Source organism: Ambystoma mexicanum, chromosome 6p, assembly GCF_040938575.1.
Source record: "Ambystoma mexicanum isolate Mex_15411 chromosome 6p, UKY_AmexF1_1, whole genome shotgun sequence".
NCBI classification, from domain to species: Eukaryota; Metazoa; Chordata; class Amphibia; order Caudata; family Ambystomatidae; genus Ambystoma; species Ambystoma mexicanum.
The window spans coordinates 1,175,903,667-1,175,931,372 of record NC_090935.1 but is presented as its reverse complement, the minus strand read 5'-3'; the positions used below and the strand labels follow the sequence as shown (position 1 = coordinate 1,175,931,372).

The following is a 27,706-nucleotide window of genomic DNA, read 5'->3' as shown; positions in this document are numbered from 1 at the left end:
CATAATAATAATAATAATAATAATGATAATAATACTATTGATTATGTAAATTAAAAACTATCGTTGAGCGCATTCATTGTCAATAACTTCCTTTTCCTACTCTGTGGCACTTAACTGGCCCATCCAAATCTTGGGGGTGATACAAAGTGTCTGTTCGCAGCTGGCACCCTACAAAACAACAGTGAAACAAATTAAAATTAAATAACTGACAGTCATTTATATTGTATCAAAGATAACGCAATGCTAGTACACTATATTGAAACAGTATTTTTTAATCACTATATTTCACACTGATCTTTTACTAAATGGGTTTCACCTTGACCGAAATTGCGTGGGAAATGGAAGAGTATAAACAGAAAGAATCGCCTTTACTCTTTCTTTTTACTCGCCGTTATGTGAGACAATGTCGATGCTGTCTACAAATTACGCTAAACAGGTGCGAATTGCAGGTGGATTTCAAGGGACTGTGCAAGTTTTACGGCAGCATCAACAACTTCTGCTGGCATCAAACAGAGGCATTTTCGAGGTAGGGTAGGAAGTACGAGACAAAACCACCTGCAAAACCTGTGTAAACTCTTCTGGATCGGCGCTGCAAGGCGTAATCGACTGTCCACCTTATTTTCACCCTCTGATTTACCGCTCGGCTAGAAGTAAAATGACTGCCTATCATGTGCTTAATAAAGGCAGGGTCTACGCTTCAGGCCTATAACATCATCCGGGTCATTGCACAAGAAATGTTAACTGCGTGTGGTGCAACTCCGCCATTAGCACGTAGGTGATGTCGTGTCCCTTGTATGCAATTGAACACATTTACAAAGCAGACTGTAGACATGAAGAGTAAAAGTAGGCAACGTCGCATTTTCTCTTCACTTTGGCTCTCTGTTTTGTTAAACATGTAACTGCCCCTGCAAGTTACACTTTGCTGACACCATTTGTAAATGGATCCCTATTGAACCCGTCTGCGTTTATCAGGTGCTAAACTGGGGACGGATTCCATAGGAATCCATGCATTTTACACCTGCATGGAATCTTATGCTGATGTGTACAACTAATTTACTTTCAAGCCAGAGGTGGAAAGTAAAGCAGAGATGTTCACACTTGTTCGTGAACACTTGCCACCTTGAAAGCAAATGAAAGTGGGGCAGAGAGGGCAATTAAGGCATTTCACGCCTTCATCTCCCCCTCTGCTACATAGGCCTTATCAGGAGATGGGCGGAGCGGGAAAATGTGGCGGTGACACTATTACCCCCACATTTACCGCTCTGCCCAATCCTGAGTATGGCCTTCCCTCGATGCATTCACCTCTGAGCTGGAGGTGAATGCGCCGGTGGTATGTGCATTTTCGGCACTATTACCGCCGGCAGTATTTGCGCCAGCGGTACTTCCGCCACCCATCCCCATTGGGTCAAATGGACCCAATGAGAAATGGGAATTACCGCCTTACCACTACTCGTGATCCGGTCCAAAATGCGCCGGACTGAGCAGCGGTAATGCTAATTGCGTTGGCTGGTATCGATACCGCCCAACTTGTGACGAGGCCCTAGTGCCCCGCAGTACTTAAGGCATGATTGCTGAATCCACCAGAAACATTCATCACTGGTGTATGGAAGCCCATCCCATCTGCTGAGCCACTTTGTGGCATAGTTGTGTTAAAAAGCTGATTTTTCAGGCAGAGCTCCTTAGGGGATGATCACCTTCACAACATCAGATCTTGCTTTTTGCCCCACCTAGTATTGAATGTACAGGCCATGTAGTGTGTCGGGCTGTGCTTATTTTGTGCTACATGACATTGCTGGACAAACGATACTTAAAACCACTTTTACAGCTGTACACTACCAAAACACAACCAACAGTACATGTTTCCATTTGTTTCTGAAGGATGCTATACGTGATTTTGTTTTAGTAGTGTGCCATATCATCACATTCAAATATCCCTCTTGTTAGGGTGCGCTGACACACTTCTTAATAGACTTTGTGATAACATGGCTTCTGTTGATTGGTTGTCAGTTGTTAACGGTGTGGCTGCGCCTGCGCCCAAAGCACAGGATTTGAGGGGGAACATGTCTTCTGGTTTTCATGGAAAAGGGCAACAGTGCTCATGTATTAGGTACTTCAAAGACATAGCGCACACAACGTTCAAAAAAGGATTTCAATCTAGTCAAAACTTTGTGCATATTCCAAATGAAAGGAAGTAACATGACATTGTTTATTTAAAATGCAATTGATATGAATGAGCACAGTGGGATTCGTAGTGAATCTTTTTTCCTGAGATCTGCACATTTCATCCATAACCGCATGGTGTATGCCACCCAAAGGAAGGGTAACAATGCATGCACATATCACCTTGATAATCTCGGTATTAAAGTGCCCACGAATGGCTGAGCATAAAGATATCACACAACTGCCAGGATATATTCCATCCAGGGGCTCCAAGTGACAGCTGATAAACAGCACATCACCGGGAACTCCGAGGTGGATTAGACCCTGTCCTGGAAATCTACCCAGCTATAATGATATGTTGTGGGGGGCTCTACTGTGCCCCTTACCCACCTCATTAGCAGTCCATTATGCCCTTTCGTTGAACAGGCTGCAGAGTGGGGGCATAAGAGGACACACAAAAATCCCCTGCCATGATGCAGCAGCAGAAGGGTACAGCATTTGCAAACAGGGACGTCATTTAGGGGTTGCAATTGCGACCCCTGAGGTCTCCCTTGCTACCCGTGTGGTCTCCCTTGCCACCACAAAAAAAAAAGAAAACCTTTTCCATTTTTTTTTTTTTTTTTTTTTACAAATTGAACCTTCTGGGCTGTGGTCATTTGAGCTATTTGTTTATCTGGAATTCCATACAATAATTCCTAGACTCAATAAAGATTTATTTCAGGCACACTTCAGGGGGTGAGTCACTGATTTAGTCTGTTCTTTAAACAACTCAAATTCACAATGCAGACAAAATCCTCCAAAAAGCATTTAGAGTTGAATAAGCATCCATTTCGGACTATGTATTTTGCTTTTCGCAAGTTGCAGGTATAGCATGATTTTTTCTGCCGATACGTATAGTGTTCCATTCTTGTATGACATGTATAGCATGTTACATTAATATTGTAACCATATTTTTCATAGTGTACTTGGAAATTATGCTATGTGATGCCACTTCCTGTTTTGTCAAGGGGTAAACGGTCGTGTTCCATCGCTTCCCGTGATGTCACTTCAGAGTGGGTCAAAGGACATCACTTCCTGTGATGTCATCAGAGGTCAAGGGTCATGTTATTTCACTTCCGCTATCCCTGGCCTTTTGGTGAAATGACGTCCCTGTTTGCAATGGGAAACAGCTGCTAGTGGCTTCCAATGAAAGCAATGCATAGCAATCTCGTAAGCGGTCTAGTGCCCAGAAGACTCCCAGACCATTCTGGGTGTTTGCTCTGGCATTCTGGAAGACATTCCAGTAGGTCTGGTGTACTCAAAGAAAAGTTTGGGTTATAGTGGGAGACATTTTGCAAAAGGGTATTTTTTACTCTAAGGCATGTGTCTAAACATGCAACACCAATGTTGAACATTCTTTAGGAGAAACTCGCACACACCGGGAATGGCTCAGGAGGAGGGGCCCAACTAGCAGAGCTGCATGTCTGACGCAAAGACACAAGCAAGCACTGAACAAGCTAATAGATCAGGCTTAGCGACAATGTTAACGCTTGTATATTGACCTTGTGCGATATGCTGCGTATGGCCTAATAAGAGGGCGAGTTAAGGGGAGACTGGCATGTGTTGTTAGTCGCAGTAGAGAGGGTAAAGGTGCATGGCCATGGAGTTGCAACTATTTTACCCTCCTGCACCACTGTAGCGCTCACTCGTGGGAAGCTTTAGAAGCTTTCATTACTTCACAACAGGGCGTCTGAACTCGTTCCTGAATCCCCATTCTGCAGCAAGGCTGTTAACGGCACTTGTGTCCGTTTGGGATGACATTTTGAGGGCTGACGATGAGTGTGACATTAGCATGCTAGTCATGCTGGCCTTATCGGCGGCCTTCGATTCGGTCCATTTCGAAATTCTTGCCTCAAGACTTTCCACAACAGCTCAGGTGTCTGATGAATCCTTGCAGTCGCTCATTTCTTTCTTATCCAACCGAACCCAACAGGTTACATTGGGTACATGTATGTCTGATTTTCTACTTGGTAAGTGCGGTGTGCCCCAGGGGTCTTCTTTGTCTCGTTTACTATTTAACATTTATAATCGTCACTTGTTGAGAATTGTTTTGGAATTTGGGCTGCAATACCATTCTTACGCTGATGATACCCAGATCTACCTGCGGCTAAAAGAACAGGCGGTAGCAATGGAGAGAACACTTGCATGTGCTCAGAGGATAAAGAGTTGGATGGTGGCTAACAAGCTCCAATTACATCCAAATAAAACGGAGATCATACTATCTGAAGCTAAGACTAAACAGGCTAAAATATCGCAATAATTATCACGTCCAGCACTTTTTCAGGTTCCAACATCATTTGTAGCTAAAGTAAAGAACCTTGGATGAACTTGGCAGACACATCTGAGCTGTAATCTACAGATACATGAAATTGTCAATTCAGTATATTGCCAGTTTAAACTACTAAAACCCCTGCTGCCACTTATTTCAGACAAAGATTGCCCATCAGTAGTTGGTGCATTAGTGAATTCCAGGTTTGATCATAATTGTAATGCCTACTGATGGGGATCCCAAAGGGCCAAATCCAGCATCTGCAGGTAGCTCAGAATGCAGCCTTTAGGCTGATTTTCTCGCTGCCCAGACATTTGCCTATTTCGCAGTTCTGGAGAGACCTTCATTGGCTGCCAGTACAGCAGAAGGTCCTGTTTAAGACCCTTTGGGCCTCATCACGAGTTGGGTGGTAATGCCGGCGCTAATAGCACTGGTGCTATCTGCCCTACCGCCAAACCCACCGGCGCTATTAGCTACGGATCACGGGTTTGGCGGATTTGGAAATCCCCATTCCCCATTGAGCCCATTCGGGAATGCCCCATTCCCCATTGGGCTCAATGGGGAAATTTCGCGCTCATATCGCCGGCGGATTTCCCGCCGGTGTTATGAGCGTGAATTTTCGGTGGATTTCCCCCCAGCTCAGAGCTGGGGAGAAATCCGCCTAGGTCATGATTTGGCAGACCATTAAATCCGGCGGTAACAGCGCTACCGCCCGATTTAAGGGTTACTGCCAAACTCATGATGAGGCCCTTTGTCTGGTCTTTAAGTGCCTTCAGGGGACTGCACCTAAATACCTTTTCTCTAAAATGTCGGTCTACCGGCCCAATCGCTGTCTACGATCCACAGGACAACATCTATTGATGATTCCACCATCCGGATCTGTGTCCTAGGGTGATAGACGATTTTCCGTTGCGGGTCCATGAATGTGGAATTCAATGCCCTCTGAACTCCGGAGAATTGAATCTCTTTGTGAATTCAGGAAAAAGTTGAAGACTTACATTTTTGCCTAAAATGTACAAGATACATTTGGCCTCCTGGTTATTAGCTAAATACCATTTACGCCCAAATGCAATTCATTGCTCGGCTCTACGAGTATATGCGCAATAATCAATTAAAAAATCAATCAAATCAAAATCATTCATATACATTTACTCCCTCTGTTTCTTTGTTTTCAATACTGTTGCACCTATATTTCTTTCAGGGCTGATATATACTAATACAGTAATGCCACTTATTGGAAGTTTCATACGAGATGCAAATTAGTGAGTCAGGATTCCTCTAATACACTTTTGAGCAGGTTTGATGCCATCTTTGATAGTGTGTCATGTCTACCAGACTTGTCTGACCACTTCAGTCATACCAGCCCTTCAGAAATAGCCTGCGTTTTGGGGGAACCCTGTGGTGGCTGCATAGCTGCACATCCTGATAGCTTCTACCTACACCCGGAGGCTTACCACAAATAAAATATAAGAGCATTGCCACACAGAAGAAATATGCCCTGGCACTGCAACGATTAGAGCTAAGAAAGTGGGTACCAGTGCAAAGCCCTGGACAAACGGGAAACACCATATTAGACGTGTTACGGAAAGTAACGGAAATGACTCAGAAAGCCACACTTACCAGGTTCAACACAGGCACAGCAGTGAGTACAGTTCTGCCACACACAGAAAGTAGTGTGTGGTCTGCAGAAGTGGCAGGTTTACTACCACACAAAGCAGTGCCATCTGAGTCAGTAATAGTAGAAGCTTAACACACCCACTGAACAAGTCCAACACTGGCAATGCCCGTGCAACCTTCACACACACACACACACACACACACACACACATGCACACACGCACACTCATGCAAACTGACAAACACAACAGCAAATGTGGCGCTGGCTGAAGCAGTACATCTCTCCCCACACACTGAACAGATGTAGTATTGGCATAGGCAATACAAACTTTCTTTACACGCAAAACAGGAACAGCAGGCATTAACAGTTCAAACTTCACATGCACGCTGTGCAGGCAGAGGTCAGGCAGGAAAAGTGAAAGCACAACATGCACTGAATGAGCTGCAACACTGCATGCTTCAGTTACAGACAGATGCAACACAACAAACCCAGTGTCAGAGGAACCCCCACACTCACACACACACACACACACACACACACATAGAAAAATAGAAGAGGTATAGTACTGTCAACAGCATTGCACACACATAATACGTAGCAGATACCGTCTGAGTAGCAGAACAAGAGTGGCAAATTAGCTGATGTTTCCCATTCACTGTGCTGCATAATAGTTCGTTCATGTAGTAGCAGCAGTCACAGTTAAACAAATGAACATTCCAGGAATAAAATGTCATTTCCTGGAACCACTGTACATAATTACAACATACTTCATAAAGCTCAAATAGGAACAGCACAACCTCCCAAGCATCCTGCATTCGAAAAGGTGCATGTTGCTTCTTGGTTATCGTTCTATCTCAATAAAGAAATTGTATTATTTCATTATTTTATGGCAATTGTGTGCAATTGAAAATAGGTGTGTGTAACTTCAGCCCAACACATGTTTCACACTTGCTAGCACTTCTTCAGGACTTGCATATTTTGAAAAGTAGATTTAGTTCTTCTGGTATTTCAGCTTAGAGTATATGTATCGAAAGGGAACATTCCATAACTGTGGGTGTTTAGGAATATCAAGAAAGGAATGTTACATGCGCTCGGAAATACCCAACACACAGGGTACGAGCTCACTGTTTTTAAAGTCCCTTTTACAATAAATACACATGTTTCTAAAGTGATGTCCCACTAATTTTACTAACAAAAAAAAGCATAAGCGACACAGCAAGCATTAATTCTAGCTATACATAACATTGGAAAATGTAGTGATTGGTTTGCACTGTATTCATTGTCATTCAAGCTACATATGCTTATTACAAATATGTTAATATTATTTCGGTCTACACCTTGCATATTAACAATACAATCCTTGATTTTAAATGAAAATTACTAAAATACTGCTGCAATAGGAGTATCATGAGGTCGGACACGTTAGTATGAAATCTAACAGCATACTGAGATACGCCTAAATAGAATTAAGGAACATTTTCAAGAAGATCATTTGAAATCCCACCCTTACTATGTCCATTTTTGTTTCCTTTTGGTCCTGGCCCAGGACGAGCTTGAAATGTTATATATTTGTTCTTGTGCTTGCCATTTATTTCCAATTTCACAGACAGCTCAGTACATTGTGACAGTCCATAGTAACGCATTTGGCTTACTACTCAACTGATGTGTGCGCTAGTTTGCTCAGCTCCAGATTTTGTGAACGACAGATAGACCACTGTGGCAGAAGCACGCCTCCTTCCATGGCCTATCCTGATATTGTGCCTGCCCTGCACACCTTGAGAGCTGCTTTGGCGGGGTGCAGATGCACTGTTCGATGGAAGATGCCTTGACGCTGCATCATTCCATTTGTGGACCCTCACCCTCCCTAAAAAAGCAGATTCATTTTCTGTTCATGCAGCAACAATATATAGCTTTGGATGTTACTTAATGTCGTTATATCATGGTATCTAACAAGCCCCCAAGAGGTATACAGTCTCTGGTGGATCAAACTTGACGCCCCCTGTCCATCTCCCCAGGGGTACAATCAAGGAGCATACTTCCAACACTACACCGAAGGGCCGAGAACAAACCCTCCTTCAGATTGTGTTGTCCCTACTGCATATGCCACGGAGGGAATAGCTCCATGTTTTCGGTGGTGCTCCTTGATTCCAGTGACATTTGATGGTATAGCTGATGATAGTAACCCTTCTATATCAGCAACCTGCCCAGTACACACAACAAACATCCAGATGTGCCTAATGCATCAGTTCTGAACAAAGCACATTTGATATAATTCAGCATAAAGTCTTTTGGAGAATATTATGGCAGGGATTGCTAAGGCTGTGTTGTAAAAGTGAGAACATGCTGTCCAAGGCAAATCCAGCACCATTTCCGTGTTTGGTTTGCTCTGCTCTGGAGCACGCAGAATGTGCTGGAAACTACAGAGGGCCTGATTCACCGAGCCTTTTTCAGTTGAATTCTGCAATTAGAAAATGCTTCTGTGAATCAGTTCCAGGATGCTCTTTGGGAAGGTTACTTGAATCAGAAGTGTTTTCAAATATGCCACAACAATGTTCAGATGTTCCTCTTAACTATGCTCACGAGGAAGGCCCTTCCTCAAGTTAACTTCCAAAGCATCCAGACATTGTGCCAGTTGTCAAACCTTATGGGCATTATATGGATCCATAGTGCAGTGAGAGGCTGGCCACAGGGATCTCATCAGAATGTTATGTGGCATCTTTATACTTAACAACCGAGGACTGTGACCCCAAAGCATTCAGTAAATGAGCCAGAGGGTAGCCATGACCACGGACAGCCATTGCAAGGGGTGGTACGTTTTACAAGAAGACAACTGACTTAATGGGGAGACCCACATTTAGGGGATTTTAGTGAAACTCCGGTCATGGCATGATGGCGTTCCTGCATAGTTGATTTAAAGAATAAACGCGTGTTGTTAAAGAGCGCTGAGGTTCCTAACTATCCTTGCAGTTATGGGGGTGCTCTCTGCAGGAGGGGCAGAGGATATGTTTAACCAATTAAGAGTTGTTCCCCCAAATGCATCCCTCTGATGTACATACAGTTCATTATCATAGATCCCTGAAATTGGCTAGGCAAATGAGCATAATACCATACAAACCTTCACTCTCCCATCTGATCTGCCAGTTCATTTGGATTGTTGTCCTCATCACGTTGAACTGAATTCTGAGCAACCTCATCAGATCTTCTGGTGGTCTAAACAGTTGACGCCTAATCATCAATATGAGCAGGTGGCAGCCACCGGTTTACTTGACTAGAGCTAAAGTGACATTTCCCTTGCTTAGCAAGTTTGGACTTCACTTTGAGTCAACAACTGACCTAATCCATTGTCTGGTCGATCAGCAATCCTGCTACCTGTTGGAGCCTCCCTATCCATAGCCGAAGAGGATGATATCAATGTAAGACCTGGCTTATTGGGTATTTGTCAAACCCAAAATCACAGATACAAATCTTGGCAGAGAAAAAGCAGGCCTTTCCCTGCCAAGGTTTGTGAAAATGAGTAGCATTGAATGAGATAACAACATCTATTATTACTGTGATTTCTATAGTGATTAAAAGCAGGCAACCCAACATGAAGCACTATATAAAAAAATGTCTTTGTAATGGGAAAACGGATTCCCTGTACTCTAATAAACACTGGTAAGTCCCAATATTAAACGGGGTCAATGGTGTACTGTACAGTGTGCAAAAGCACTTCTATCACATCTATCGCCTGGCCATGGAACATGTCCCATAGGTACTGGGCGTCATTGATTGCACGTATGTTGCTCTACAGCCCCCTGGACGACCAGGCAGATGTACCACAACCAGAAGCATTGGCATTCAAACAATGCACAGGTCATCTGTGCACAGGGAGTCATCATGCATGTGAATGCCAATTTCCACAGAAACACACATGATAGCTTCATTTACAGCCATTCACCAGTATACCAGGCCCTGGCATCAGGAACCTTTGGCAGCACCTGGCTCATCAGAGTATCAACTATCAAGCGCATGAAAGCAGTCACATGACACACAGAAAACAGACCATGACAATCAATGCTACAACCATTTCCACACTTTCAGGGGAAAGTGCCCACTGGCTCTCACTATTCCTGCTCACGGCATTCAGGAACCCTGCCACCCCAGCTGACATAAAGTATAACTCACTGCAAATAGCCACTAGGGGCATATTGGAGCACACATTGAGGTGCTCAAGTCATGCCCAGGCTCCCTTTGTAATGGTGTATTGCTATAGGCCCCAAAAGTAGTTTGCAAGAGCATCATAGCATCTTGTGTCCTGTACAATGTTGCAATACAGCACGGAAAACCAGTACAGCTGCAGAAGGTACATCACCCTCATCCATATTCACTACCTATCCCCTTGGTAGGCAATAGAGCACACAATCAGGACTGGATGCACACAATCAGGTTGTGCAAACCTATTTCACCTAAATAGAAGCCCCTATGGAACACACAGAGTGAAGTCAGTCCCTGGTGCCCTTCAATGATGAATCAGGGCTTATTGACCTTGCCCATAACAACACCCCGAGAATGTGTGTCAGGAGAGCCAAACTGTGTGTGCCCATAGCCATCAAATCAAGAGCACAAACCACTGACACAGTCATAGCAAGTGGAAACAACAGTATCCTTGTCGCTCACACAAAATCACACAACACAATCAATGAAACCTGTAATCACTTCCACATGCTCACCGCCAACAATTGCACACTCTGACACCCAACAACGCACAGGAGAACAGAAGCAGAATGGCTCAGCATACATAATGTAAGCAGGAACAAACACTTGTGAGGACTGTGTCACAAGCTCGTCCTGCTCCCCATGGTACCAGTGCTCATTCAGCTCCCTCACACTGTCTCAGGTATGGTAGGTGCTCGGCACTCTGACACAAATAATACACAAGGCCAGAAGTGGGCTGAAAAGTCCTGTAATGCTAACACACACCAGTACTTGGGAGGGCTGCATTCGGTTCTGCCCCTCCCCAGCCTGGCTCATCCTTATGTACAATGCAGAAGCCTCATCTTATTCTCCACCCATTAACACCATGTATCATAACAAAACAGGTCATTACACTGAACAGGGGGAACAAAAGTACATTTCATAACAGCAGACTGTCTCTGCATGGCAGCCTCTGGCAGCCTTGCGACTTGAGCCCGCAGCATCACAAACTAGTTCAGCACTATCTCCCCTGTCCCTTCCCTGCAGTACCCTTTTTAACAGCTGTTCCTTGGCAACACACACCTCCTTCTTCCTTTGTACCGACTGGGGGAACACATCCCTATTGTCCACCATGCTCCTCAACCTCTCCAGCACTGCCCTCACCCCCGATTTATATGACAGATCTGCCCCCGCATCTTGCTTGGTCAGTGGACCGGCATCTGACATATTGTAACTGAAACTGTAATCTGTAATCTGCCTTATTCCACTTTAACTCAAGCGTCTGACTTCACACTCCTACCCTGTGCCCTTTACAGCATCAACCCTACTCCCTCTCTCCACGACAGGTGCTCTGACTGTATCACAGGTGCCTAAGAATGCTGTGGTCTTATTGCAGTCCTGTAGTTGCCCTTGTGGCCCTGTACTGTATCACTACCGCACTCCCAGGCACTATCTCAGTTTTATTCCTAGAGTCCCCGAAGATTCCAAATTCCACAAATTCCACTAGTCAAACGCGCAACAGGTACAGAGAAAAATATTTTTCACCTACCCATTGTATTGCTGTAATCTCCAGACATGCACTTCAGGAAGGGGAGCTCCCGGGGATTGGCACCATCTGTCACAGGCTTGTCCTGTTCCCCATGATACCAGTGCTCATTCAGCTCCCTCACCATCTCAGGCATTCCAGGCACTCGGCACTCTGACACAAATAATACACAAGGCCATAAGTAGGTTGAAAAGTGCTGTAATGCTAACACACCACAGTGTTTGGGAGGGCTGCATTCAGTTCTGCCCTCCCCAGCCTGGCTCATTCTTAAGTAAAATGCAGAAGCTACATCTTATTCTCCACCCGTTAACACCACGTATTGTAACAAAACAGGTCATTTCGCCGAACAGGGGGAAAGAAAGTACATTTCGTAACAGCAGACTGTCTCTGCATGCCAGCCTCTAGCAGCCTTGCGACTTGAGCCCACAGCATCACAAACTGTATACTTTTCAGGGAGAGCTGTTATCATGCCCTTCTCTGAGGCCTTAAATCATTCCACAGATCAGCTGTGCTTGGCAACATCCCTTCCATGGCTGTTCAGTTGTTAGGCCAATGTCTTAGGCCAGTCCTTTTGTATCTGATGAATCTCAAGGAAACCAAAAGAAAGTGCAGAATCAGAAATGTAACATGTAAAAGACTGCTCATGCCACCCTAGGTGTGTCTCACCCCAATATGCAGGTGGAGTGGCTACTCCTTTCCCTGACAACAATACAGCTCATAAAACACATCTACATATAAATAGTCATACAGACTGAGAAAAGTGCAATTTCAGTTCAAGAACGATGTCCATCTCTCCTCATTTCTTTTCCCTTGAGAGTCTGTGCCAGCTGTCCCCAGTCATGTAGCAATGCACCTCTCTGTAGGTGTTCAAACCAGCCTAAACTGCAGAGATGTGGCATGCAGGCATTGCACAGCCCTGTGTCCTTGCATAGCAGCTACCATCTCCACCAGCAGAATGCCTCAGAAGAAAGAATAACACAAGGTCAAAAAAGGCAACACATCCCTGCACACAGTAACACTGTACCCTGCACCCCCCTGACTGCCAAGCAACAACGGCAATGACTCACCAGCCTCCCATTTCCATGTCTCCATCCACACCCATGCAGCTGAACCTGCTCACCTCAGTCCAGCACACTGAAAAGCACCCCACTCAGTGACAGCATCCGCACCCACAACATCAACACTGTGTGTCCCCCTGAGTGCCATGCAACAAATGCAAGCAATGTCTCACCAGTCTATCATCTCCATGTCTACCTCTGCATCCATGGAGCTGGACCTTCTCACATCAGGCCAACACACATACACCGAACACTGTGAAACCATCCCTGCAACCAATGTCACTGTACCCTTTGCCCACTGACACAATTACACACCAGCAATTCACCCTAAATCACATTCTTAGCATGCATAGGCATGCAGTGTGTGATAGTCAACCAACTGGACAGCCTTGAGTTGTCCCGTATGGAATATGGTAACTTGACAGCTATGGTCTTCCCAGTAGCACCAAAGGATGGGGTAGCAACCCTGGCCATCCAGATCCCTCACTTTGAGCTTTGTCCTCCAGAGTGGGCTGAGTCCCCTGTTAGGAACTCTGCAGAGTAATGTTGCTGGCACACTGCTTCAGAGGCAGGTGCACAATGGCTGGTTTAGCATGCCTGGATGGCCAGGGCACTGGATGCGATACCCCTGAGTCATGCCACCTGGAGAGGCCTGGGCATGGCCTGTCAAACCTCCTTGCCTGCTCACCTAGGCATGCACTGCAGAATAAAATAAGTGCTCTGTCAATGAATCCTGTATGGAACTGTGAAACTTGAAAACCATGGTTTACAGAGCAGTTCCCTCTGCATGACTAGGGTGTGCCCCTGGCCCTGCAAAGCTCCAATGTGTTTAGCAGCTGCCTGCCCTGCCAAGGTACCCACATCCACCCCACTGCAACATAAAACCACCTGAGCATTCATTCCTGGGGCCACACAGAGGGGATTCTTCTGTGCCAGGAGGCCAGTGGTTGTGCCTGTTTATGACTTCTGAAGTTCCAGTCCCCAAAGCCCTGCTTTTATGCAGCAAAACCCCCATTCATCAGCCTAGCTGTCACTCAAACATGCTAAGTGTTGAGCCGGGCGGCTCACCACTGGGCCAATCACACAAGAGTGCGACTTGAGTTACCAAGGCAACTCAGTCCAGGGCGTCTAATCCCCCTCCCGCACATCCTGTTGACCCCAGACAGAGTGGCACCATTTGGAGGGCTTCTGTGGAGAAGCCCGCCAAAAAGTGGATCAAATGGCTCGACTTGGGTTAGAGTTTCAGAGGCGAACACAAACGCCATTTTAAAACCGAGTCCTGGCAAAAAGACCCAACCGGGGAATAAATATTAAATAAATAACCCAGCGGTATCTTTAACATTGCACCAAAAAGTGGTGTGTTAAAAATGAATGGGAAAATCCCATAGGAAATATTCTGGTGGAATATTTTGCGTGGTATCCACGGCCACCAGCCAGAAACTCGACAAGGGGGGACTGGACAGTGCCCCCTTGGAAAACAGACCCAGGGGCAATTGAATTACCCCTACCAGTACTTCCACAATATGATGGTTTGTACTGGTTCTGTTCACAATTTGAGACTAGTAAAGCCAATGGTGACTTTACATGCCCTGGGAGACAGTAGTCAGTCCCAGGGTATGGAGTCTATGTTTGGGGGTCACTATGACACGCCTGTGTTACTGCACTGAGGGTGGTGTGTATCACACATACCAAAACACATGAGGCCCTATGGAGTAAAAGACCCCATAGCACATAAAACACATTTCATAATCAAAGGACATTCTCAAATCATGCCTAAGAGTGGGAGAAAAAGAGTCCCACTCTTAGCAGGAGAAAAAAAATAAACCCCAAAAATCCAGCAAAGCTGCTGGGGGACTCACTAGGTTTGGGAAATTAGCCTTTACAGAGAATTCTCCCTAACAAGGCCAGTGGCTGTGCCTGCTTATCTGGCTCATTGAAATAGCCATTGTGTGCTCTGACCTGAGATGGCTGGGTGTACTGTCCCCTCCCCTGAGAATCTGCCTCAAATGTGGGTCAACCGTTTGCCTGGCCAGTAGTGGACACAAGGCATCCGGCTAGGAGTACCTTTCCCTACCTGTAGGGAAAAACACTAATGCACCCTGGCCAGAGCACCACTGCCGCATCTCCTCACCCCTGACCCTTGTGCCCTGTGGATCGCATATGGGTCTACTGTGGTCCCTGCTCATTGGAATGTATTGCACTGCCAGAAACAATTCCAGATGGCTGTCAATGGTTCAAATTCTATCTGGTCCAGAAGGAGTAGGACACTTGTGGCCAGAACCCCCCCTCTATCACCTAGGGTACACATGAAACATCAAAGCTCACTCACCTTCCTCTGGATTACTGCAAACAGTGTGCAAAAGACCTCTCTGTGCCCCTCTTGGTTCTTTCTGGCCCACCCATTCTTTGTGGTGTGCCCTGAACTGAAGGACATGGGCCCCCTCAGTGAGGCTGTGTACACCACATTCCCTGGACACACCGCTGGACGTGTATGCAGTGCTGGGCTCTTCCCCCACCATGTGCTGTTACTGAGGTAATCCTGGTCATTTACTTCAAGTCCGCTTAGTGAGATGGTCACATTCTGCATCAAACCACATATGTTCTGAGGCCATGCTGGGTGAGCAGAAACTCGGGTGGCTGGGCTCGATCCTGGCCCTGTTGGGTTGTTGCCTCAGAATGGTATCTCTTGGGTTGTCATGTGTGTGCTGTCCTGATCTGCAACAAAAACCACCTGGGGAGTGCTTGCCTGATGGATGTGGTTTGTGAGGTCAGCGCCCCAGACCCATCGCATGCTGGCAGCTTTGGGACACAACAGACAGCTACTTGTGTCAAGCAAGCTACCCTTGGATAGGGGAATGTGCATTGGGGGTTCAACCACCCACCACCACCAGGTGCATACTGTGAACATGCCTCACCTGATCCCACGAGGAGTGAAACTGTGAGGCCAGGAGTCCCTGGAAACAAGTAAATGGGCCAGGTCCATGAATTTAGTGGCAGTGCTGATCTGGGGCTGAGCGTAGGGGGACAAAGGCTACAGGGAGCCTGTGATCCTGTGACAGGCAAAGCTGCACCCAGTGGAATGCCCTGAGACAATTGATGTAAAAGTGACACCCAGACCAGCATAGCCTCAGTAGGAACAGGGAGCTGCAAGGTGAGATAATCAATGTGTTATAAAGATCACATATACACATTTCAGCTAGCTGAATCTTTTCACTGATGTGTGAGCTGACTGATCCACCAACAACATTCACAGACAAATTACATCCATCCAAATGTTGGCCAGAAACTGCTGGTGCAGGAGAGGCTGGAGGAGGCAGCGTCAACCATCCTGCCAGCATGGCGAGATGGACCCATGCCTTTTTCAGCATCCACCCTTGTGAGTCCAACAAGGCCATCATGGAACACAACAAACATGTTCCCAGTGCACTGACCTCCACGTCTGCTTGCTGGTTTCTGTGGCAGCATGACATCCATTCACATGGTGACGGTGGCCAGGTCTTGGACAGACATATGTGTGCCTTGTGCAAGACCACCAGACCCATTGCAAGATACAACTAGGGCCAATTAAAAGTGTACCAACTGTAACATATTCATGTGGACCTGGCCTCACCATGGCTGCTACCACCAGACCTCCAATGGTTCCCTGTTAAAGGATGTGAACTGAACTCATTCTATTCACAGGGAATCGAAAGAATCCTGTGACATTGAAGTCACTACCTCCCCAAATTAGGAATGCCCAATTAGCATGCCTGGTGCCTTCCTTGGATGTGGTGGCTGTTTGTCAGGTTCACTCACTCGAAATGAGACATGATTAACCCTTACCTGTGAGCACCATAGTAGGTACAGGAAGTTGACTGGCCAGACATCACTAAGTATGTTTGCCATCACAGGAATGTGCAAACTGACCAATTGGAGCTGCCCTGATAAGGTGACTTTATCACCTTCACAAAACACGGTTGACCTTTCTCTAAATCATGGATAGACAATGTAGATTTATTATTCAGTTCGACTATGTATTAGGGATGCATTCCCCCAGCCTCCAACGATGGGCCCACAATCCCCGACTGCTGTTTGGTTACTTAAAGTAACAGACAAATGGATACAAAAGCACCCTGTGTCTCTCACGATCACACACATACACATACACACACACACACACCTGGAGAAACATTTGGAGAAAGAGTGACTACTATGCAAACATGGATAAGAAACACACACATAAACATGCACACACACACACACTGGACATGCTCTTAAAGTGACAGACACATGGATACAAAAACACTCTCTCCCTCTGTCTCTCTCACACACACAAACACACACACACACACATAGATAGCTGGATCGACATACTTGGAGAAACAAATGAAAATGCATAAGATTTATTACAACCTTAAAAAATAAAGTCTACAAACTTTAAAAATGCCACCATTGAAGTCACTGCCAACATTCTACCTGAAGAAAAAAGTAAAGTCTGACAGTATTAAAATGTTAATGTTACTAGAAACATTCAGCTTATTCAAAGGACATCAAACTTTACCTCACTATGCACAAATGTTTCACAACACTAACTTTAATAATTAGGTAGCTTATAACATTACTTTTAAAGTAATTAGTCGACTGCCACTCAGATGCACCACACTGATGTTTACAACATGGTAGAAACATCTGTCTGAGGCTGCTATTGGTAGTTTGTTCAGAAGAACATTGCCTTGCATTTTCTTGCAAGAATGACCTTGTGGGCAAGCTCAGACTCATATGCAGATGATCATTGCTTCTACGTACAAAAGAAATGAAGAGGGCAACCATTGTGATCCATGTTGCTTCCCCTGAAATGTGGTAGTATACTAAGGTTTTTGTGAAATTTCCATAATTAAAAATGCACTAGACACTATTCCACACTCGGAAAGGCAGCACGTGAAAGTAACACGACCATCCACCTTAACTGAAATCTTTGTACAAGAGGAGGCAGTGGTAGTGGTGGTGGAGGCAGATGACAGCGCCACTTAGAGATAAGAAGGGCGATCCAGTGGAAACTCTGGCTTTGGCTGTGAGTAAACTCTGAGATGCCCCAGAAACTCAGATGGAGCTTCAAGGCACATACAAATGACTCTAAATGGTAACCATGTGTTTTCAAGTTCAAGAATGAAAGGACAATTGTTCCCTGGCCCACAATTAGCTTTTGGAACTAGTGGGGTTTCAAAGGAGAGAAAAAGCAGTGATCCAGAGGCAACTAAAGAGAGGAAACACATCTAGAAAAGTGTCCACTATAGATATCCCTTGTACAAGTCATGGCCATCTTAAGCAATGTCGGGCCCGTGACACAGAACCTTTGGGGCCCCCCTCCAACAAACCAAAGGGATTAAGGGATCCACATTATCAAGGCATGCCCCCTCTGTCATAGAGAATGCAAAAGTGCTCAATCATGGATAAAGAAGACCAATTGTAGAAAGTAGCACATACCATATCATAGATAGTGGATGAAGATTAAAAGCTACCAGCAAGGTTTCATTTTCCAGACAGACTAAGATTCGAAGTGGGACATGGCTTTCAACTAGTATTTCCACTAGAACAAGAGAGCAAAAAGACAAGTGGCTGTGGTGTGCAGTATGTCAATGCCCACTATTAATATAGAGGAGGAAACACTATAGCGAGTGAAACCAGGAGTGAGGCTGTTTTGAAGATCATACCCAGAGAACAAAATCACTGTGGAGGTAAAAGGTTTAGAGAATGGCAATTTTGACATGCTAGGCAATACAACCGTAAATGAAATGCCCAGGATCACACATCGGTTAAGTGTTGAAGCTAGGATGTGTGCTGACTCTGGAATGTATGCACTTTACCACTTTCTTTTCCAGTTCTAAGCATTAACTAAAATAATCCCATTTTGTAGAACTAAATTGAAACATACACCAAGCACATAACATTACAGGTTTTAAAAACACAGTGTTAAAGAAGAGTATTATGCAGAATGGGAATTGTTCTAGCTTCATTGCCTGCATTATCCAGGGAAGTATATAAGTACAAGCATACCAAGTGATGTGATATTAAAAGATTTCTTTTTTTTTTACCATATCTTTTTCATTAATAATCGGTTTAGTTGAATTATCAAATTTTTCAATTTTGATGATACAAACATATATTTACCGAATAATTTATTTTAGGCAGTGTTAATTAAGTCATAGTGAATGATTGGATCATTATAGATGGTGATCAATGGAGCTAGACAGATAGTAACATATTCTCACAATCTATACAAACAGTTGTATGTTACAAGCTCCACACATATTGAAAGGAGAGTAATGACGTGCAGAGAATCAATACCTAATTCAAATTGTGTTCAATTATCAGATTAAAGCAAAAATTAGGTTACGAAAAAGAGAATTAAGTTCACAAGACAGCCTTAACTACCATTAAAAGTTTTAAGGTTGGCACATTCGAGTCTTGTGATCATTTAGATCATCATATGCATCATAACTTCTAGTGCTGCAAACAGAAATGACCAGGTATTATTTTAGGTTAAAAACTTGACTGGTTGAGTTTAAATGCTTACAAGATGTTTATTCTGGTTCATATGATGAACTTCAAACAAGTAAGTTGTTATGTTGTCAAATATGTTGTTACAGCAGTCAATGAACGAGAAGTAAATCTTTTCGTCTTTGTCCTAGATGATTTGATATTGACGTAATTGGAGGTTGAGCTATAAGAAGTATGGTATATTACTGAGTTCTAGAATCTATATTGATCTTGAATCGTGTGATGTAAATATGTTAAGTCCAGTTAGCAATTGCACTATATCAATAATAAAGGAAGTGTTTGGAGCATTAAAAACTGCTACCCAGAGTTGCTCTTTGGTAGTTAACGACAAAGGTTGAAAGTGTTTATGAAGATATCATTTCCTAGAGTAAGTCAGGGAAGGACATTCTGTTATAAAGTGTTTTGTGGTCTCAATGCTGTCCTCAAACATGCAGAATCTGCACGTGTTAGTTAAGTTGGCATTTTTGTTATAATTTGCTACTTTGGCATTCGTTGGAAGCAGGTTTAACCAGAGACGTAAAAAGAAATCAGCGTATTTTAATTCAGGAAGATTCATTAAGTACTGCAGGAGTTCATTTAGGGCTCTAGTTAGAGAAGTGCCCTCCTTGAACGCTACATATGTAGTGGTTTTCTCAGTTGTGTTGATCAATCATGTCTCCATAATTGAATTTTTGCTTTATCAGGCTCCTCAAGGAGCAGAGATACAGAAATGTTAGCATCTTGAAGTATTTCGGTACCTGATTGTTTCCACTCTTGCAACGGGCTAGAATTTGGAGCTTTAAGTAGAATTTTGAGTGAAGGAAACAAGTTACATGAGGCAGTAGTGGAAAAGATTAATTTCCTATATGTAGAAAGCATTAGCCAATGTACTGATGCATTAAGAGAGGTTAAACCAAGTTCATACCTGATTAAGGCAATCAGCGTGCTTTGAGCAATAGGTAAGATCAGCTTCCAATAGATACCATCAAGTATATCCCACCTCACTGATTTGGGAGATATTTTTGTTTGACTTCCATAGGTGATTACAGGAATTTCTTTTTGAGTATAGCATATTGTTAAGTGACTTCAAGTCAGCAATCCCACTAAGTCAGTGCCTCGTCTGGGACGCCCAAGGGAAGCCCTTATTTATATATTTTTATGACAGGTTATACTCTGGATGATAAACCCTTATATAACGCCCCTCTCTTTGAAGCCCCCTGACCTCACTGAGCCAAGAAGTAGGTTTGTTTTGCAATTTAAAAGATTGATTGGAAAAATGAAACAATATATATATATATATATATATATATATATATATATATATATATATATATATATATATTACACTTTTAAAATAAATTAATATTTGATATCACACTTAAGAATATGACAGTGATCAACAATGGGTGATGTTACACTAGCACACTGATTTAATTACTTAAGAGTTAGTATAGGGAGGAAAAGGTAACTGAGAATGCTTTTATGGTTTCAAGGAAAAACAATGATGGAAAGAATGCAGTACAGAAATAACTGGTAGGGTTTCACAAGAGATAATATGTTCACTTTTCCCCTGGTGGCAATTCACTCCCCCCCTATGCAATAGAAGATGGAAGGGAGAGCACACAGTTCTCAGGAATACAATCAAATGTAGTTCGGTTCCCCCCCTAGCAAGCTTAGATCACAGGGATGATTTTAAAACATAGGCAAAATCCTTTTAAATGTGGTGGCAACAAAGTAAAATATGCTAAAAATGGTTTTTAATTCCCTATAAGAGATTCAGGGTGGGTGATAGCTACTTTAAATTAGTTCAGGATCACTTTAGCAATGCTCTATGAATGATTGTCAGGTTGCAAATGAATTTCAGCAAAGGAAAGCAAGAAGCTGCTATTTTGACAAGTGAAGAAATTTGAGCCAAATCGCAAATCACGGCACTTTTTCCGAGTGTGTCGAGCGCGATAATGGCAAAAGTATAATGACGAGACAGTCAGTTCTGGGTTTGTTGGAAAGCCTAGAATCTTAGCTTTAAAATGAAAGTTAAATCACGCTTCTAGCACAAACGGTTCAAGAGATACGGACGATTTCGTGAAGGTAGATTTTCAGAAATTAAATAATGATTCAAAATGGCAAAATGACACTTTTACAGGTTTAAAATCGGAGAAGGGACACACGATTCCTATGATGCAGTCTGGACAGGTTCAAATGTTTTGAATCAGATTATTTTAAGCTAAGAGATTGGTTTTGCACAGTTCTGGCTGAGTACTCACACTATGAATTTGAAATAGGCCGTCAGGATCTGGTCAGGTTGGGACTGGACTACAGGCGGTTGGTTCTGAAGTCACAGCTATCTGGGTCAGTTGTGCTCTGCTGGTCTGTTCTGGAATCTCTGGTTCTGCTCACAGCGATCTGGTCTGGTCTCTCTGGATACAGCACTGCTTTCTGGGTCCGCTACCGGTTCTGGCAAAAGTTCTTGGCAAGAATCCAACAGCTCGCATGGTGGATTTTCTGGTTTGTCCACTTCCTCCAGCTCAAGTTGCTCACAGAGGCACTGCCCCTCCCCGTTTCTCTCAAGAGGAAGCCATTTACGACCCCCCCTAATTTAACATTTGCCTGAGCCAAGGAAGGCTCGTTGTTCAGTTTCTTGCAGTCCCCAGCTACTCCTCCCCTAATCCAATCAGAGAGGTGTCATCTCCCTTTGGTGGGGCAGCACAATGCAGCCAGGTCTGGGAAGAGTGGCTGAGCAAGTTTCAACTCCTGTCGGGGGTAGTTGCCGGGCAGAATTCACTCTCTTCAAGCCAGGCTCTGCTGGTCTGGTCTGGATCTCTGGTTCTGCTCACAGCGATCTGGTCTGGTCTCTCTGGATACAGCACTGCTTTCTGGGTCCGCTACCGGTTGTGGCAAAAGTTCTTGGCAAGAATCCAACATCTCGCCCGGCTGTAGAATAGTTTGGTTGGATTGCTGGATTTTGAAGGCCTGCTGAAAAAGGATTTAGCTGGTGGTCCAGGCCTCTCTGCTTTAAGTTCTGGAGTGAAGTGCTGGATCTCTGAAGTTCTGGATTCTGGAGTTCTCCGTCAGAGTGCTGCGCAGGAATTCAGTTGAAGGTTGGAAAATGAATGTCCCTGTCTGGCTTCCAGTGGCTCTTTTTATGTCTTTTGAAAATGGGTGTGGATGCTAACTTTCTGTGCCCACCCCACTCATGATTTGATAGGTCAAGAATTTCTCTTTGACCTGATTTGAGAAAGGAGCAGTGAGTCATCAGGTGTCATCTTTATGGCATACAGAAAGAACACTCCCCTTTGCTTTTACATTAGAAAATAATTTTCATAACTAAACACATTTCCCAGATACACAAGTGGTTGACATTACATATACACATCATATATCACATAAGGTAGTTTCTGTTCCAACTCTGATGTTTGTAAGAGCTTGTATTAAGAAATGACAACATTTTGCGCTTTTTGGTTGGTTTACCAATATTGGATTTTTACAAAAAATGACACAGATGTACACCGCCTTTCCACAAATATTCCAGTAAATTTTCATTTTTCTAGCGTGAACCCCGTGTATGAAATCTCCATAATTCATGGGGTTTTGCCTCAGAACATGGTACAGAGTTCTAACACCTCTTAAAATGTGCACAGAAAAATCACAAGAATAAAGATATTAATTATATAATTTTGACAAGTCCGTACTATGAATTATCCCTCTTTTTTTTAAATTAAGCTCTGGCCCAGAGGGGTGTGGTTTCCCAAAGCACATGGTGGATTTTCTGGTTTGTCCACTTCCTCCATCTCAAGTTGCTCACAGAGGCACTGCCCCTCCCCATTTCTCTCAAGAGGAAGCCATTTACGACCCCCCCTAATTTAATATTTGCCTGAGCCAAGGAAGGCTCGTTGTTCAGTTTCTTGCAGTCCCCAGCTACTCCTCCCCTAATCCAATCATAGAGGTGTCATCTCCCTTTGGTGGGGCAGCACAATGCAGCCAGGTCTGGGAAGAGTGGCTGAGCAAGTTTCAACTCCTGTCGGGGGTAGTTGCCGGGCAGAATTCACTCTCTTCAAGCCAGGCTTCAGCCAAATGTCATTTTGGTCCCAGTTTTTCTTCATTCAAAACAAACTTAACATTTTTACACATGCAGCTAGAATGCTGATTCTAAGTTCAAAACTATGACATTTAACAGTTGCAAACTATGTGACATTCAACAGTAGATCACCCCTTTATTTTAAACATTTAGATTTTAGTGTCTTTCAGTCCAATTTAACTTAGGCTGCTGACATCCACAGCTCAGCCAGTTTCGTTATAAACCTTATTTTAGGCTCTTTCTTTTCCCGGATTGTGTATGCACATAAGACTGCATTCTGCCAAATGTCCGCTGGTGTTCAGTGAGATTTTTTGAATATCTTGCGATGTTTAAAATAGGCATTTTTAGCTTGCATTTCAGAGAAACAAAGGTGATTTCAAAGCGCTTTTTGAGCCACCGGCACTGCTGTTTTTCCTTTGGCACACATTTCACCCATGGCACTCCTGACCCATCACGCTCGCACTGGTGGGTGGTATGTCAGGTGACCATTTTGGTGTGTGCAAAAACTGCATGGTTTTCCTAGATCCTGGCGCAAATGTGGGCTTTTCCGCCATCTTGGATTTCCTAAGCCCACAGCACCAAATGTTGCAGCATAATAGTCCAAACGTGGGCAGGACACCCAAAAAGCCCCCCCGCCCGACTGCGCTTTGATTTCGAGTCGAGGGGGAGTCGGGTGCAAAGGATGTTTTGATCCACGCGCTGGTATGTCCGCATCATCTTCTTCCAATTCCGTAGATGGCACAGTTCAGCATCTTTTCCTCCATCCAGTTGGATCGATCGGTTCTCTTCGCCGGTCCTGATGGGAATATTGGGCGGTGCCCCGGGCCCCTCGGATCTTTGCTCCCGGTCACCGGGTCGTTCTCCTTGGCCAGTCTCCATGGTTTCATCTCTCCTAGGATGATAAAGCGAAAGCGGCAATACACATTCCTAGAAATTTTTCCACCACTATTAATGGTGTGGCGAACATATACATTTTATACATCAGGATACATTTTGCAGTCTTATTTTAAAAACAAAATATATTCAGGAGATTCAACATCAAGAATCATAATATTTTAGAGACCATATGTGGGATATTTTAGGGTTGGAACTGAATTACTCTGGAGCGGCCCCATCTGGTATAGCAGAGGACTCCTCCAGTTGCTGCAGAGTGTGCCTGGGATGGCAACACTTTAGATGATTTATATGGACCCACTTGTCTTCCCCTTCCAACAAACTACCATTGGGGATGCGGATCTTGCATGCAACTGGGGAGATCTTGTCTAGAATTTCAAACGGTCCCTTCCATGTAGGCAAACATTTTCGCTGTTTGGCCTGGTTCCTTTGGAAATTGTATAGGTAGACCCGGTCTCCCACATTATATTCCTTCCTGGTGGTTTTCAAATCATAGTGAGTTTTCATGCTATCAGCTGATCTTTCTAGATTCCGCTGAACATAGGCAAAAGCATGTTGGACATGTGTGGCCAGTAAGCAACCTCTCTTAAAATCTCAAGTGTTGTATGAAACCCCCTATGACCGGCAGTGGCTGCATCATGGGCGTGACTTAACATCAGGCTTCGGAATAAGGTAGGAACCACCCACTGATCATGGCCAGCTTGGGATTTCCTTACCAACAAACCGTCTTGGATTCAGAAAATATTTGGACATTTCATCAACACTCTAAGGTCCTCTTTCCCAATGTAATCGGTATCCGTCAGGGGAAAGTTCTCAGGGTCCTCAATGTGTTGGTAAAACCTACCAATTATTGGTTCCCCCTTTTGAGCCGTAGTCAAATCAGCATCTGGGGTCTCCTTACTCCATTGTGCAGTTGAAAGATCATTGTGAGCATTTGTCTGGGACCTAGTGATAGCAGTGACCAGGATTTCCCCAGACAGGGACTCTATTTCTATTAGATCCCCTTGGATGGCCCCGGTTTTGGCCAGCTGATCAGCTAAGTCATTTCCAGTTTTGTCTGGTCCCTCTACTTTGGAATGACCCTTGATCTTTTTCCAGCAGATGGTCATCCCATTTGAGGTGACCAGATCATCAATGTTTTGGATTAACTTCCCATGTTTCAAGGGTTTGTTATCAGCTCATAACATGCCTCTGGTTTTCCAATGAACCAGGTGCTCCACAAACCCGTTCCATACATAATCTGAATCTGTGATTATGACCAGTTCGTGGAGTTGATGTTGGACAGCAGTGAGGATGGCTTGATACACAGCCATCAATTCTGCCACCTGACTATTTCAGGGACCAATTTTGTACCCAGCTGAGGGTTCTGGGGACTCATTCACCCATGCATTCCCTACGCCGGCCACCAGTTCTTTCTCCCCGAGAACCCTGTCTCCAGGAAAAACTCCTTGTTTCTGACAGGGTAAGCTAGGCAGGGCAGTTGTGAGAGGCTTCTTTTGAGCTGTCTTACTGCCTCGGATTGTTCTGGACCCCATTCCCACTTGACCCCCCCTTCAAGAGATGAATCAGGGGTCTGGTGATCTCTGCATAGCCCTCAATGAACGTTTCTGCTGTAATTAGTCAGTCCAAGGAGGCTCCTTAGTTCCCGCAGAGTTGTGGGGTCTTTCAGTTTCTGAAGTGCTTCCACTTTCTTTTCCTGGGGACAGAGACCCTGAGGAGTAATCTCATGCCCCAAGAAATTAACACGGGTTCTACACCACTGTGCTTTCTGAAAGGAAAGTTTGCTCCGACGGCCCTCAACTGTGTCAGAACATAACGGATCTCAGCTATATGTTCCTCCACAGATGAACTTTTGATGAGGACATCATCTACATAAACCAGGTTACCCCTTGCACCCAGGTCGGGCATGGCCTTGTGTAGGAAAATGTTGAACTCATTGCCGGAGTTGAGTTATCCGAAGGGAGTCCGGGTCTATGTGTACTGCTGGCCCCCAAAGGTAAAAGCCAGTTTGAATTGGTCCTCCCTACTGACAGGCCCGGTCCAGTATCCATTGGTCAGGTCTATTGCAGTGAATACCTGTGACCCCTGAATCTGGGCCAGCCCTTTGTCAATGTAGGGCAGAGGCCATCGGGAAGTATGGACCCGTTTGTTGAGCTCCCTAAGGTCGGCACAGAGTCTCCACTGGCCGTTTGGCTTCAATATTCCCAGCACCGGATTATTGAAGCTGCTGTGTACTGGACGGATTATTCCCCGGGACTCAAGGTTCTTAATTATTTCAGTAAGGGACTCCATGGATGCGAGAGGCAAGTGATATTGCTTCACAAACACTGGAGTCATGCCAGGGTCTGTGGGAATTGTTGTTGTGTGGATGTCGGTGCGACCACAGTCATATGAGTCTACCGCAAAGAGATCTTGGAAATCCAAGAAAACTTGTTTCAACTTTTGCTTCTGTTCCAGAGTCACGCAGGCATCAGCTAGGTTGACTCTCTCTTCCACCATCTGCCTGAAGCCTGGAAAGACTTCTGGTTTTGCTATTTCAGCGGCCTCCTCCAGCTGGGTGGAGAAGTCCCTGGTCAGAGTGCTGATTTGGACTGGAGGCTTCAGGTGGGAAAGGCAGCCCTCATGGACCTGGAAAATCACCTCATCCCTCCTGAAGTCACAAGTCACATCTTCCTTACCATAAGGGCAGGAAGTGTACACCAGGAGGTCCCCCCCATGCCGGGTGAAGATCCTGTCTGGTGTTGTATTGTCATCACTGTCACTGTCAAAACAGTCCTTGGGGATCGGTCCTAACAGTTCATTCCCTGAATCAATGGAAAAATGTCGGTCATTAACCGCCATTCCAATAATGGTGCCCGCGGCTAGAGTAATACTCTTTAAGTCACTATTATCCACCTCTATTGGAATGGTGTCATGTTCTATGTTGACTAATGGTGTTGGGTTTACCCCCAACCCTTGCTGTTGGAGAGATGCATTTAGATGCATATAAGCATCAGGGTTTTTCAATTTCTGTCCTCTTTCAACTTTCACTCCCAGAGAGAATTGTCGGGTCCTTTCTGGGATGGTGACTTCCTCTTTAATCTGAATTTCAACTGCATATGATAGCAATTGAGCTGACCTAAATGCTTTTTCTGGATCATCAAAGCCCATGGGATTATCCGCTAATCGGGACCAAGCTTTGAAGTTTATTAGGTCCAAACTAATGGCAAAGCGATTGAGAATATCACTGCCTAAGTAAAAGGCGGCAGTGACGTCTCGCACGACCCAACAATTATGGACTATGCTCTTGTTGCCAATAGAGATTTTGAGCATACACCTGCTTGGCAGGAGATGTTTGGAATTGGGTGTTTCCACATCC

The 27,706-nt window shown here is 44.5% G+C and overlaps 1 protein-coding gene across 1 annotated transcript in view; it reads left to right on the top strand.

Moving 5' to 3' along the window:
- ALDH1A1 (aldehyde dehydrogenase 1 family member A1) overlaps nt 1-27,706 on the top strand; it is a 653,703-nt gene that overhangs the window by 1,144 nt on the left and 624,853 nt on the right. The gene's annotated exons all lie outside the window — the stretch shown is intronic.